This window comes from Oryctolagus cuniculus, chromosome 8 (assembly GCF_964237555.1).
Source record: "Oryctolagus cuniculus chromosome 8, mOryCun1.1, whole genome shotgun sequence".
NCBI classification, from domain to species: Eukaryota; Metazoa; Chordata; class Mammalia; order Lagomorpha; family Leporidae; genus Oryctolagus; species Oryctolagus cuniculus.
Genome location: NC_091439.1, coordinates 122,096,115 through 122,111,493, shown reverse-complemented (window position 1 = coordinate 122,111,493; position 15,379 = coordinate 122,096,115). Strand labels below are relative to the sequence as shown.

The 15,379-nt window shown below is 44.2% G+C and overlaps 1 long non-coding RNA gene across 2 annotated transcripts; it reads right to left on the bottom strand.

The window, feature by feature from the left end:
• Window positions 1–267: 267 nt before the first annotated feature.
• On the bottom strand, window positions 268–13,483 carry LOC138843409 (uncharacterized). Of its 2 annotated transcripts, none has more exons than XR_011378093.1 (3): window positions 11,076–13,483; window positions 1,496–9,325; window positions 268–715 (listed from the first exon to the last, which is right to left on the bottom strand). It is a non-coding gene; the product is annotated as an uncharacterized lncRNA (long non-coding RNA). The 2 variants fall into 2 exon arrangements; XR_011378094.1 differs by having other exon boundaries at window positions 268–598.
• Window positions 13,484–15,379: the final 1,896 nt, after the last annotated feature.

Here is a 15,379-nt window from a genome sequence, read left to right as displayed (position 1 = left end):
GAGATGATATAAGCAGTATCACTGACTTACCTGATTTTCATCTACAGAATAGTAGTGCACATTCCCTCATCAATCAAGATTAGCAAACACACTGTAGTTCATAGGTCTACTTGAGTATTCTTGCTCTCTTTATGTATCATAGCAAGTGTTATTTTTCATTTTTTTAAACTTTAATAACTAAATTTTGAAAGTACAACTTTTGGATTACAGCGGACCCTCCCCTCACAACCTCGCTCCCACCCACAACCACCCCATCTCCCACTCCCTCTCCCATCCCATTCTTCATCAAGATTCATTTTCCATTATCTTTATATACAGGAGATCAACTTGGTATATACTAAGTACAGGTAGGTATGGATGTAAAGGGAGACACTTTCCCCACATCCAAAGATTTTACACTTCCTATTCCTCAAAGGAAAATCATCAAATCAGCATTCTTTATGATCTGCCCACCTGCTAATGCCTAAAAGTCAATTCAGCATTGATGGGGCCAGCGCTGTGGTGCAGTGGCTAAAGCCTCCACCTGCAGTGCTGGCATCCCATATGGGTGCTGGTTCAAGTCCCGGCTGCTCCACTTCTGATCTGGCTCCACTTTGGCCTAGGAAAGCAGTAAAAGATGGCCCAAGTCCTTGGTCCCCTGCACCAGCATGGGAGACCCAGAAGAAGCTCCTGGCTCCTGGCTTTAGATCGGTGCAGCTCTGGCCATTGCGGCCATCTGGGGAGTGAACCAGAGGATGGAAGATCTCTCTATACCTCTGTCTGTCTCTCTCTCTGCCTCTCTGTAACTCTGCCTTTCAAATAAATAATAAATCTTTTAAAAAACATACATTGATAACATCAGTAATTAGGACTGGCACTGTGACACATGGATAAAGCTGCCACCTGTGGGCACCAGCTTGAGTCCCTGCTGTTCCACTTCCAACCCTGCTCCCTGCTGATGGGCCTATGGAAACCTATGGCACAAAGCATAAAGATGCTCAAAATGGTGGGAGTCAGTAGACACTAAATCATTGTTCTTTTTTTAAATTTGACAGGTGGTGTTATAGACAGAGAGAGACAGAAAGGTCTTCCTTCCATTGGTTCACTCCCCTAATGGCCACTACAGCCAGTGCTATGCCGATCCAAAGCCAGGAGCCAGGTGCTTCCTCCTGGTCTCCCATGCGGGTGCAGGAGCCCAAGCACTTGGGCCACCCTCCACTGCATACACTCCATACACTCTTAGTGACCAGAAGAAAAACCATATCCTGGAATCCACAGTCCAGCACCTTGCATAGAAACTGTCACCTCTGACAACTCCACAATCAAGCAGCTGTGCTAACTTGAAATCACAGTACCTGTACAGTTTACTCATAACTCTTTGGCAGCCCCATCACACCCCTCAGGGCAAATCCGAGCCCCTCATCTGTCCCTCTCCAAGACACCCCCACGCCCACCCATGACAGGCTGGCCTCCCGGCAGCCCCAACCTGCCACCACCGCTGACCGGAGGCCCTCACCTTGTCGGCAGTCTCAGTAGCCTTGGTCAACGTTGCAGGGGCATCCTCATGGAGAAAACAGGGGCTGCTCCCACAGTCCAGGCTCCATTAAAAATTGTGGCAGTGTCCTCCCAGTGCCGGGGGCGTGACCACTCTAGGCAAGGTGTTCTCTCTGTTCAGCACACACATGGGGTGCAGATGCCCATCAAGTTGAACCCTGGGGATGACAGGGCAGACCCTGGGATGCGGCCAAGATGTGTGGCCAGCCGGGGTGGGGGGGGAGACATGTAGGTACAGGACAGGAGGGAGCGGCCACCATCATGAGGGAAGGGTCGACCAGGGGTGGCAGAGGCGCCCTCTGTTGCGGCTACAGGTCAAGAAGACAATATTGATCCTGTGGCTCCAGAGAGGGCTGATGGCAGTGGCAGCAGTGGAGGGGTTACCTGAGGACCAAAGCTGGTCACAGCCGGGAAGAGCACTAAAACCTATTGTCCAGGCTATCGTCCAGGTGCCAGCGCTGCAAGGTTTCAGCCGTGCTCCACAGACCCTTGGGCTCGGGAGAAGGGGGGTGGTGGATTCTGGACTGCAGCCTCAACTGGGGCTCAACTGGCATACACAGCTCTCCCTGCCTCACTGCGCCTCCGCCCTGCTTGCCCAGGTGGCCAGGTCATTGCAATCCTGTTTGGCCAAGATCCAGGTCGCAGAGTGGACCCAAAAGAGTGTACTGCCCAGGCCAGAGTGTTGGCCCAACCTGGGGCATGGCACTGCAACTCTGCCCTCTGGTGGCGGGTGCCAGGCATGCAGTGCCCTAATGGGACCTGGGCTCTGTCCCTGCAAGGCTCCTGGCTCCCAACCTCCCCCTGTAAGGCACGGGACTGCCCTGGCTCTGGATGCAAGAGGCAATCCCTATGGTGCCAGTGCAGGGGCCTGGCTTGGCAGCCTCTTGCCCACAGGCAGCACCATTACTGCCCGAGGTCTGGCTACTCCGTCTTCACAGGTCCCGCATCATCCCTCCTGCATCACCAACCCATGCCTTTTTTTCTGTGTTGCACCCTTCAAGACTCATGAAAGGATTACCAATTTCAGTCTCTGCTAATTTCTTCTTACCATCACTCGGGCTGCAGACAAGTACAACACAAAACAAAAATTAGAAAAGAGGGTCACTATCTACTACAGATCTTCAGAATACTGGCTCATTTGCCTAGCATGGAAGGAGCTGAAGAAAAATATCCAAGACATTGCCCACTGCTCTGTAAAGACGTTGTTTTTTTACTAATATATCATCCATTCCCCAAATTTTAACACGGTGCTTGTGTGGATCAGGAAGTGAATGAATGTGCTTGTGTAAATACAAGGGTACTTCAAAAAGCTCATGGAAATGAATTCCTTAGGGCAAATAATTTTGAAATCCATGCAGTTTTTTTTTTTTAAAGATATATGTTCATGAGTAAACCTTGTATACATGGATTCAGAATTTCGGTGCTGGTAGCATGGGTGTGTTTTCTTTCCGGAATAGCATAATTCATCCCAAGGGCCTTTATTTTGTTGATGGAAATGTTTAATCTTATCACATCACTAAGCATAGACTGCTGATTATACTATCTTTCTCACAGCTACCATAAAGATGATAAACTGAAAAACTCATTGCCTTCTAGTCATTGTAAGTCAGTACAAGAGTTGTGCCCTTTTACAGTTGTTCAGGCCCTAGGATCTTTCTCCAAAATGAAGATGTAAGTTACTTTCCTCAAGTCTCTACTGTGTGAGTGCTGAGAGAAAACTATTAACTGTTTCCCTATAGCAAGAATCGTGCCCATGAGTTGCAATTGACAAATTCCTTGAATCTCAGATTTTCTTTACCTCCTTTTCTGTCCCTTCTTTTGCAACTGGAAGGATTGACTTTAGGGTATTTCTTTCCTGATTCAAAACCTAGATGCATTGTGAAGGCATATATTTTTGTCCCTTTTATCCTGCAATTGTTGATGTCTCAGATTTTTCACACAACCATGCAGTCATCTCTAATGAGAAGAGATCCCATTAGTATCTGTCGCTCCCCCTCTTCGTGGAGGAACGACACTGAACTCTGCCTAGGCTTCATATCCGAGTCACGGCACCATTATGTCGCTCCCCCTCTTCGTGGAGGAACGACACAGGACCCTGCGCTGTTCTTTCGTCTGCTCGGCCCTCCCCGGGTTTGCTGCTGGTTCTTCCCGGGTTGGCTACTGTCCCTTCCACCTCCGTGGAAGGGCAGTTCCCCCTGGCCACATTCCCCACTTCCGCAGGGGAGCGGCACACCGCCGGCCGGCTCTTCTCGGGGGCTGCACAGGTGTTCCCCTTAGATGTTCCCCATAGATGTTCCTCCGTGCATGCCGTCTCTCTCCTCCTTTATAGTCCTCCTCCGCCAATCCTAACTCGGCTGCCCACACGCCGAGTACGCTGCTCTCCTCCAATCAGGAGCAAGTCCTACAGTTTATTAGTTGAACTGGAGGCAGCTGTGCGGAAGCTGTTTACTTCTCTCCCAGCGCCATATTGTGGGAGAGCAGATGCATAGAATAAGTCTTAATTCCAGTAACTCAGTCTAGTCCGGTTTGCTCCCCACAGATCCCCCTTTCTTTTTATTTTTGGCGTTGATACGCGCCTGTCTTCGGTGTCCCGCGGCACACACTCTGCTCTACTTGCTAGAGTTGCCACAGGCTCTTACAAGTCCTATCAATCAGGCAAACCGAATCCGGGTCCTCTCTTCACCATGTTGTGAGGAGGTTTTTAGGCGCTGATGCGTGCCTGTGTTCGGTGCCCTGCAGCGCATGCTCTGCTCTGCTAGAACTGCCTGCAGGTGCTTACAAAACCTATCAGGCAAACCGAATCCAAGCCTTCTCAGCGCCATATTGTGGGGAGGCTTATTGGTGTTGATTCGTGCCTATCTTCGGTGACCTGCAGCTCATACTCTGGTCGAGCTGCTTGCCGGTGCTTACCGCCTTAAATAGGCAGACCGAATCCAAGCCTCCTAATTGTTACATTGTGGGGAAGCCTTACTGATGTTAATTCGTGCCTGTCTTCGGTGACCTGCGGCGCATAAGCTGCTAGCTGCCCGCAGGTGCTCATTGTGCTCATCGCCTCACTTAATCAGGCAGACCGAATCCAAGCTCTCACATTGCAGTGTTGTAGGGAGGCCTTTCTATTTCTCTATTTCTCTATCTCCGGGCATTCCTATTTCTCCCATTTTACTTCTATCTTCCAGCATTCCTATTTCTCTTTTACTTCTAAACTTCTGTTTCTCTTATCCCCGCAGCTTCCCGCTGCCCGCCCCGCCGGCGGGTTCCCGGCTCTGTGCCGCTTCAGCTGTTTCTCTTATCCCCGCAGCTTCCCGGCACCTCGCCCCGCCGGCTCTGAGCTGCTTCAGCCCGCGCCTCGGCTTTGCGCGGCTTGGCTTCGCGCGCTCCGCGGTCTCCACGCACTTCGGGCCCGCACCACGGCCTCGCGCCAGCCCCGCGTTCCCTATTTATTCACGCCCCGTGCTCTCTCTGCACGCGGCGGCTTCCGCGAATGTTTCCGCCACTACCGGCATTCAGTCCAAGTTCCCCAGACTAACCTGGCGAATCCTGGCGGCCCATGTCTCTGCCTCTGGTTCCAGATCTTCGCCTCTTGCTCCCCGGGGTGACTTGAAGAATTCCAAGATGGCTTGGCCTGCACTCGCGGCTTCATCCTCCCTAACATTTTTCTCTACCCGGTGTGTTTCCTTAAGTTTTCTTCCAACAATATTCCTCTCATTTCTCCTGGCTACTCCCCACAGTCCGTATCCGAGTCTAAGTTTCTTCTAGGTTTCACTTTCACTTTCAACCTGCAGTCCGTATCTAAGTTTCTTCTTGCTTTCACTTTAAATCCTAACTTCTTTCCCACAGTCCATATCCGAGTCCAAGCCTCCTCCAGGTTTCACTTTCGCTTTCAATCTCCTAGCTTCCCCGCCATAGTCCGCATCCGAGTCTATGAAAGCTTTCACTTTCGCTTTCAATCCTAACTTCTTTCCCACAGTCCATATCCGAGTCTATGCCTAGGCTTTCAATAGCTTCTTCCGGCACCTAGGCTCTTTGCTAGTCTCTCTCTCCGGTATTTTCCACTTCTTCCCGTTTCTTCCCTCCTAAGTTTCCTATCCGTCCTAGGTTTCCTATCCGAGTCACGGCACCATTATGTCGCTCCCCCTCTTCGTGGAGGAACGACACTGAACTCTGCCTAGGCTTCATATCCGAGTCACGGCACCATTATGTCGCTCCCCCTCTTCGTGGAGGAACGACACAGGACCCTGCGCTGTTCTTTCGTCTGCTCGGCCCTCCCCGGGTTTGCTGCTGGTTCTTCCCGGGTTGGCTACTATCCCTTCCACCTCCGTGGAAGGGCAGTTCCCCCTGGCCACATTCCCCACTTCCGCAGGGGAGCGGCACACCGCCGGCCGGCTCTTCTCGGGGGCTGCACAGGTGTTCCCCTTAGATGTTCCCCATAGATGTTCCTCCGTGCATGCCGTCTCTCTCCTCCTTTATAGTCCTCCTCCGCCAATCCTAACTCGGCTGCCCACACGCCGAGTACGCTGCTCTCCTCCAATCAGGAGCAAGTCCTACAGTTTATTAGTTGAACTGGAGGCAGCTGTGCGGAAGCTGTTTACTTCTCTCCCAGCGCCATATTGTGGGAGAGCAGATGCATAGAATAAGTCTTAATTCCAGTAACTCAGTCTAGTCCGGTTTGCTCCCCACAGTACCCTCCACTTTAGCATCATGAATGGAAATGCTTCATGTATTTCAGAATTTCAAAATAATGCTGCAATTAATCTAAAACATCATGCATCAAATGGATGTCTTACTGCTACCCTCTGAAATCCCATATGTGCTCTCTTATCTCTCCAATTTTCAAATGTAAAGATATTACCAACACATATGAAATCCTTTTATTCCAAGGACTATGCACATCTTCATTCCCCCATAGATAGCTGTCCCTCAGCATCTGTGGGGAATTGATTCCATGATCCCAAAAGATAACAAAATCCACAGATGCTCCTACCCCAATATCAAGTAGAACTGTATTTGCATATAATTTATGCCACCCTCACATATCCTTTTTAAGTGACCTCTACATCTCCTACACTACCTCCTACAAATTAACTGTTCTGTAAGGAATGGAACTTATACTTCAGAGAATAATGATAATGAGAAACTTTGCATCTTATATTCTCTTTCTGGATTTGGCTGAAACCACAGGATATGAAGAGCTGCCTGTACATTTTAGTGGGCATTAAGCAGAATAGAACTACCACAAAACATGATCATTTACCACAGAATTTAAAATTTTCCAGAGAATACTGAAAGCACCAGTGTAATTCCAGGTAGTGGAAAAAATATAGGAGCCAAGGTCTAGTGAGCCCAAGTGTTTATCTGTAATAGGGAATAATCAGATGGAGCTGCAATATAGGAAAACTTTATGAAATTTGTGTGAGAAAAGATTTCCAATCTCCCCCCTGGTATATGGCTATGTAGCAATCAAAGGAAGCTGAGAAATACACAGTTGTCTTCTGGCCCCCGAGTGACCCAGTGAGACCAGAAGAATGACCCAACTGAGCTGGGCCTCCCTCAAAGCCTTAATCATGTACAAATGACTATCGAAGCCAAGAAGTCACAGCGTAATTCTTTAGGTGAACAAAGATAGAAGTGCACAGATCACTGGGTATGTCTTCTATAAACTAAGCAAAGTAATGTGCTCTGCGTGTGAGAACAAGATTTTACATCATTCACTGGATTTACAGATTCACTGATATGGGCCATCAGTAAAATATGTTTAAAACAATAGAGATTTCCAATGAGAGACCTGAGCCTGGATCAAGGTGCAGCTAGTTTAGAGTAGGCCTCCATCTCGTAACTCGGGCCTGAACCCTAAGCCAAAAGCTCCTGAAAAGAGAATAAACTTCCCCTGCGATAAACTCCCCTAGCAACAGCCAATCAGCAGATAGCAGGGAAATGCCTAAAGTTCCAGGTGTCTTTTCAGGCAGTTAAGGTGCTTGATGACATCCTGAAACCCTGCGGTTTGCCACCTACACCCAAGCGGCTCAGACCCTATACTTTAGCCAATCATTTTAAAAAGCATCAACCCCAAAGCCATCTTACCACCTTTACTAGGTCCATTCCCACCCTTGGATGCACTAATCAATCAGAGAATTTATGGTGACTTAAGAATATTTCAGATGATTTTGCTTACAAAATTGTTGATGGAGCTCAGATGTTCTGAAAATTCCCATTGAGTTCTGGAATGTGATTTGCATATTGAAGGTTTATGGGCATCATTCGAAGGACTGTAGTACTGAATTTTTCCTAAATGACTTCGCATTGATGAAAATAAGATAGGAATTAAAATCGAGAAGACATATATGGAAAGATGCTATGATTCACGTTTTGCTCTGGACACAGTATAATGCCAAATTTTCCTACATAACAAATTAGTGGAGTGTGATCATGGCACTCTACAGTCAGGTAACTGAGCTTACTCTCTTTTAAAAGTGGGTGGGAACTGAGAATCACTTATGTTCTTTATGTCTTCAAGTTATAATATTTCATTATTAATGTATGATTTTCTGAAGATTCTTATAAAAGTAATATATGGTATAATGAACATCATCTTCAGGATATCCAGAATATTGAAAATAGTTATTTGTCCAGGAGACATCAACCATTTCATAAACGGTATAAAAACATAAATGTCAAAATAGGAAAAAAATGAATAATTACAAAACAAAAAATAAAAAGATAAAAAAAGAACAAAAGCCCCTCAAAATGAAAAATGAGAACATAAAACTCAAAAAACATAGGGACTGGCACTGTGATCCAATGGGTTAACGCCCTGGCCTGAAGTGCCAGCATCCCAAATGGGCACCAGTTCAAGACCTGGCTGCTCCACTTTTGATCCAGCTCTCCACCATGGCCTGGGAAAGCAGTAGAAGATGGCCCAAGTGCTTGGGCCCTGCACCTGCGTGGGAGACACAGGAAAAGCTCCTGGCTTCAGATCAGCACAGCTCCGGCCATTGCAGCCAATTGGGGAGCAAACCACCAGATGGAAGACCTCTCTCTGCCTCTCCTCTCTCTGTGTAACTCTGATTTTCAAGTAAATAAATAAATCTTTAAAAAACTCAAAAAAATAGAATTAAAATGTGATTTGGTATGAACACGATTTTAAATCCATTCAAAGGATTTTATGGTATGCATCTTTATCAAATTTTGATGAGATTTTAGAATATGAGCTTTCATGAACTTTCTGTGACTTCATGATGAAAAAAAAATGTATGAAAATGCTATCATGAAAAAAACTATGTGTGGGTTTAAATTTTTTGTGCCAATATCAGCTCATATTTTCATTCTGTTTTTATATATTTCACTGTATTCTTAAATACTGATTTTATAGTAACTGTTGCATGTCCCCTTGAACAATGGAATTGGAAATTCAAGACTGAAATGGGTTGAGCTGAAATTTTGGAATCTGATCATTCCATATTCCTTTTTGAATAAGTTTGTGAAGTGTGAAGTGTACAACATGATTTCCACACAGTCAGAAAACATGACTCCTTTGAAGTCAGTTGCAAGCCAATTTGTTTATTTCTGGACAGAAAGAAAAATCTGTCAATTTTTTTTCTAAAAACACTCTTAGCTTCATGGTAGAGTGTAGGGAAATTAGTGATGTCCAGCTGTGAATATGCTACCACTGAATGAAATAAAATGATTCATTTTGGAGAGTTGGGCGGCCCCCTACTAGATGTGAGTTTTGCAGCTTGCTTTATAGGGTCGATTACTGTTGTTCCAAAGCACCAGATATGATGAGATGGTTCCATTTCTGTCGAAATAAAAAGTGAAATAATATTCTCAGACTCGGGAGATATCCCAATTCCTGATTAAAGAACTGCCCTCAAGATTTCCCCTAAGAAATGAGGTAAACATCATTAAACCAAAAGACACACATGAGAAGGAACTGATAATACATGTCTCCAGGTGATGAACCAAACTTCACCCTGTAAAAAAATTGCCTTTTGCCAATAATAACCTAGGTTTGCAGAGTGCTTGCTGGCACTACTGAGGAGAAGTTAAGAGGAAGCCCTGAGATACCATGCCAATGGAGCTCTTGAGTAACAGCGGACAGAGGACACAGCTGTGCCCTGGAATCCTCTTCCAATGCAGGATTCCGGTCAATCGCCCTACTTGACATGGGGTCAGATTCCAGGAGTGGCATTATTTATTTCACTGAAGATAAAACCTAAGTTTTCTTAGGACATATTCATAAAGTAAACTCAGTATGAGAGAGAGAGTGGCAAAAAAAGTACTTTAAAGCCAAGTGTCACACACTCATAAAGGAGTGTTTTCATGAGGTTTCTGAGACTTCATGCAGACAATTTTAGGAAAATATGTGTTATGAAAAAACCATAGATATTATACTTTCTGAACCCAACAAATCCCCACTCTTCATTTTTAGAAGATTTACCTTTATCTTTGAATACTCTTTGTGTACAAAGCATTGGAATTAACCCCTGATGAAGCAAAAGAATAAGGGCAGGTAAACTGAAAGGACCTGGTAGCTTGGAAAGTGTCCATTCAGTGTGCAACTGCGAACACACATGGAACCACTTGATGCACAATGGTTGTCTTGGTGTAGGTGCCTCTTGGGCAATTCTCTACTCAGGAATTCCATCCATTCTTGGACAGAAACTGAATGTGTCAAGCAAAAACAGAAAACTTGTGCAAGCAGTCCTTCCTGTGAGGTTAAATGAAGTGCATGGGGAAAAAACCCTAAGCAGTCATGGTAACTGTGCTCTTCTGTAACTCAGAAGTCAGAGGACAGTGCACTGGGTGGGCCCATACCAAGCGCAGGCTTGGCATCCTCTCCGGCTGGAGAATTCACTCGGTCATTATACTGGACACTGGTCTGGTCTGCAGTAGCAGGGTAATTTGTTCTGCTGAAGAAACACCAGGGAGCAGGAAAAATAATGTTAGGTGAGAGCATGATACACTCATGGTGTGGATTTCAGGAGGTTTCTGAGACAGCTTAGAGATAAGCTTATGAAAAGATACAACTGATGAGCAAATTGATACCTAGCGTAAATGCTTTGTTGGACCAAAACAACTTCCTATTGTACCTTGATTCTTATATTTTAGTTTTTGTCTTTGAATACCAAATTGTCTTGCAGCATTAGAACTACTTTTAATGAAGGCAAAGAAAAAAATGAAACAAACTTGTAGCTTGGAAAATGTGAATTCAGTGTTGTACTGCCAACAAGTGTGAAGAAAACATGAAGACTATGTAGTCTTAGTTTATGGGCCTCATGGGCAATTCTCTACCAAGGAAGTTCACCCACCAGGGGAAGAAACTGAAGATATTTCAAGCAAAGTTTAAAAACAAACATTTTGAAACAGTAGTCCTTAGTCTTATGTTAAGTAAAATACAGAGAAAAGAAAAGAAAATCTTAAGAAAAAGAGATCCTAACTCAGTTTTCCAGCCACTTGGAATGCAGAGGACAGAAGACATAGGTGGGCCCATCTAGGCTCAGGCGTGGCATCCTGTGCCATTTCGAGATTTTGGCCATTCACCCTACCTGGTATTGTGTCAACAGCAGCGGTAGCATCAAAGCACCTGTTGAATGACAAACAAAAGTTGTCAAGATATTTCAGACAGCAGACCCATCTCAACCATCTGATGGCAGCAAAAAAATTTGAAATCCAAGCAAATTGGCTCCTATTGTGGACTTGAATGAGTTTTCTGATACATCATTAAAATCAGTTTCTTAAAGTATGGATAATGAAAAAAAGCTCATAGTTTAATAATTTTAGAACAAAATTCTTGTTTAAATTCATTTTTAGTTTTTTTCCCCTTTTATCCTTGACTATTATTTGTATCTTAACAATCGCAACTACTCTTTCAGAAGACAAAAAGATTATGATAAAAATCAAAGGTCTGGTAACTTGGAAAGTGCCCATTTGGTGTTTCTCTAGGAGTCAAGGATAGAATAGGAGGAATACAAAATGGAGTAGATGAGGTTAAGTGCCCCACGGGAAATTCCCTGGCAAGGAACTCCATGCTTCCTGCACAGGATCTGAAGAGTCCAAGCCAAGTTAGAAAACTTCTACAAACATTTCTGCACAATAATTCTTAGTGTAAAGTTAAAAGATTTGTACAGAAAGATAAAATCCTGGTGCTTTGGCACAGTAGGTTAACCCTCCACCTGCGGCACCAGCATCTCATATAGGTACCGGTCCTAGTCCCAGTTGCTTCTCTTCTGGTCCAGCCCTCCACCATGGCCTGGGAAAGCAGTAGAAGTTGGCCCAAGTACTCTAGCCCCTGCACCCATGTGGAAGGCCTGGAAGAAGCTCTTGTCTGCTGGCTTTGGACCGGTGCAGCTCTGGCTAGTGTGGTCATTTGGGGAGTGAACCAACAGATGGAAGACCTTTCTCTGTCTCTCACTGTCTGTAATTCTACCTCTCAAATAAATTTAAAAAATCTTTAAAATAAATAGAGAAAACCCCAAGGAATCAGGCCAGCTGTCCTCATAAGTAAGAAAAAGAGGAGAGAAAACATCAGTAGGCCCACTGCAAGGTTAGGCCTGATATCCTCTCCCAGTGGAAGATTTTTGTCAGTCACCATATTTGACACTGGGTGGGCTTCCCCTGGAGTGTCATTCATTCCACTGCAGAAAAAAATAAAGCTCTCTTAAAACATTTTCATAAGAGACTCATCTCAGTATCAGATAGTAATAACAAATTACTTTAAATACCAGCATCCTACACTTACAATGGGGATTTTCATGAGGTTTCTGAGACTTCATGTAGAAAAGCTAAGGAAAATATATGTTCTGGATTCATTTTTAGGTGTCTTATTTTACCTTTGAACACTATTTGTGTAGAAAGCACTGAAATTACCCTGCATTATGGCAAAGGCGTAAGGAGATACTGATACTATCTGGTAACATGAAAAGTGTCCATGCAGCGTGCAACTGTGAGGCAACGATAGAATAACAATGCAAAACACTTTTCTTATTTTAGGTGCCTCTTGGGCAATTCTCTACCCAGGAATTCCGTCCATTCTTCATGCACAGAAACTGAGGATGTCAAACAACATTAGAAAACATGCACAAGCATTCTAGAAAACGTAGTTCATACTGTGAGGTGAAATGAAGTTTATCGGGAAAAAATATCCTAAGGGATCATGTCAACTGTGCTCTCCAGTAACTCAGAAGACAGAGTACAGTAGACACGGGTGGTCCCATAGAAGGTCAGACTTCTCACCTTCTACCACTGGAGGATTTTGGTCAGTGAATATACGTGACACTGTTCTGGTTTGGAGTGGTGGGGGAAATTTCTTATGTTGAAGAAAAACCAGGAGTTATCTTAGTATATTTGAAGACAACATATTCATTTCAACATGGAGCAACAGTAAAAGAAAAAATATACTGAAACATAATACACCCATGATGTGGACTTCATGAGGCTTCTAAGAGGTAAGTTTATGTAAATACAATGAATGAAAACTTGATGCACAGGTTTAACAATCTGGGGGAGCAAAACAAGTCCTCATGCTAACTTCCTTCTTACATTGTTTAATTTTTGCCTTTGAATGCATTGTGTACTGACCGTTACACTACCCCTTGGTAAAGCCAAAGGAAAAGGATGGAAAAAAATGAAAGCAACTGGCAAGTTGGAACATTCCCACTCAGTGTACTCCAGCAAACAAATGATAGAAAAACAAGAAGCAAAACAATAGTCTTAGTTTAGATACCTCAATGACAATTCTCTACTAAAGTACTCCTTCCTGTGAGGAAACTAAGGTTTTCAAGCAAAGTGAGAAAACTCAAACAGATATTTTTGAAAAGTAGTCCCTAGTGTTAGGTTAAAGGAAGTGCATAGAAATGAAGAAAAATACTAAGGAATGATGCTAACTCAACTCTCAGTAACTCAGAATGCAGAGGACAGAAGGCTTCAGCTGCCATTGAAAATTGTTTTTACTCTGTCATCATACCTTACACTGATTCGTACTCCAGGGTAGCATTAAATTACCTGTGGAAGGTAAATCAAAAGTTTTCTTAGGATATTTTCAGAACACAATCATTTTATCAACTGACAACAGGAAAACATTATTTGAACCCATAGAAATACATGCTCATAATGTGGATTTTCATGAGTTTTCTGACACAAGATAAACATAGGTTTATTTTTATTTATTTATTTATTTATTTATTTTTGAAAGGCAGAGTGGATAGTGAGAGAGAGGTAGAGAAAGGTCTTCCCTTACCGTTGGTTCACCCTCCAATGGCTGCTGCGGCCGGCGCACCTCGCTGATCCTATGGCAGGAGCCAGGTACTTCTCCTGGTCTCCCATGGGGTGCAGGGCCCAAGGACTTGGGCCATCCTCCACTGCACTCCCTTCCCTAGCCACAGCAGAGAGCTGGCCTGGAAGAGGGACAACCGGGACAGAATCCGGCACCCCGAACGGGACTAGAACCCGGTGTGCCGGCGCTGCAAGGCGGAGGATTAGCCTAGTGAGCTGCGGCGCCGGCCAGACATAGGTTTATAAAGATAGGTACAATGAGAAAGCGGCTCATAATAATTCAGCAACAAAAATGCCAATTTCAAATATATCCTTAGATTCCTTATTTTTATCCTTAAATATCGTTTGTGACTTACCAATTGCAAACACCCCTCAATAAAGAAAAAGCCAGGTATAGACAAAAGGAAAGGATACGGTAACTTGGAAAGTGCCCATTCCGTGTTCTGCTGGGAGCCACACAGAGAACAACATGAAACAAAAGCTTTGCCTTAGATTAGAGCCCTCAAGGACAATCTCTGCTGAGCAATTCCATCCTTCCTGGAGAACAACCGAAGAGACCGAGTCAAGTTAGTGGTCACATGAACATTTTGAAAATGGATTCTTTGTGTAAACTTAAAGAAACTGTATGGAAGTAAGAAGAAATCCTAAGGAAATACACCAAAGTGCTTTTCAGTAACTAAGAAGATAAAGTGCAAAAGGAAAGTGTGGTCCCACTCTAGATTCGGGCTGAATATTCACACAGTGAAGATCATGGTCAGTCACACACCTTGACACTGATTGGATTTCCATTGTGGTGTTACTTATTCTGTTGATGGAAAGAACTAAGGCTGTCTAATGATGTTTTCAGAAAACAGACCCATATCAATATGCACATGGTGTAAAATAAATTATTTTACATCCCACCATGTTTAATTCATAATGATGATTGTCATGAACTTTATGGTACCCCAAAACAGAAGTAAAGGAAAATGCATGAGAACAAAACAGATAGATAGGAGAGTTGTTAAACAATTCCTATTTTAAATTTCTTCAAGATGTTTTATTTGTATTTGAACAGCAGCTGAGAACAAAGCATCAGATGACCTTAGGCTATAGCAAAGGGGTAAAGATAGACAATCGCCAAGTTTCTGGTAACTTGCAAAGTGCCCATAGAATGTGCAGCTGTTGGCCAGTGAGAGATGATGCGCTTCCACATGACGGTCTTGTACAGGTGTCACATGGGCAAATCTCTATCGAGGAAGTACGTCCTTCCGTGACAGAAACTAAAGGTTTCAGGAACATTAAGAAAACATAGCCAAACGTTCTGGGAAAAGCAGCTCTCAGCATTATCTTGAAAGCATGGCAGACATACTGAAGAGGAGTTCTCAGAACTTATGCCACATGAAATCTTCAGCATCTCATAGATCAGAGGACATAAAACATATGGACCCCTACTGAGCTGAGGCATGGTATCATTTGCCACTGGAAGGCTCTGCTCAGTCACCACGCCTGATTCTGGGTCTGACTCCAGTGAGACTATCATACTTCCTGTGGAAGAAAAAACAAAAGTTGCCTAAGCAGATTTTCAGATGCAGATCCA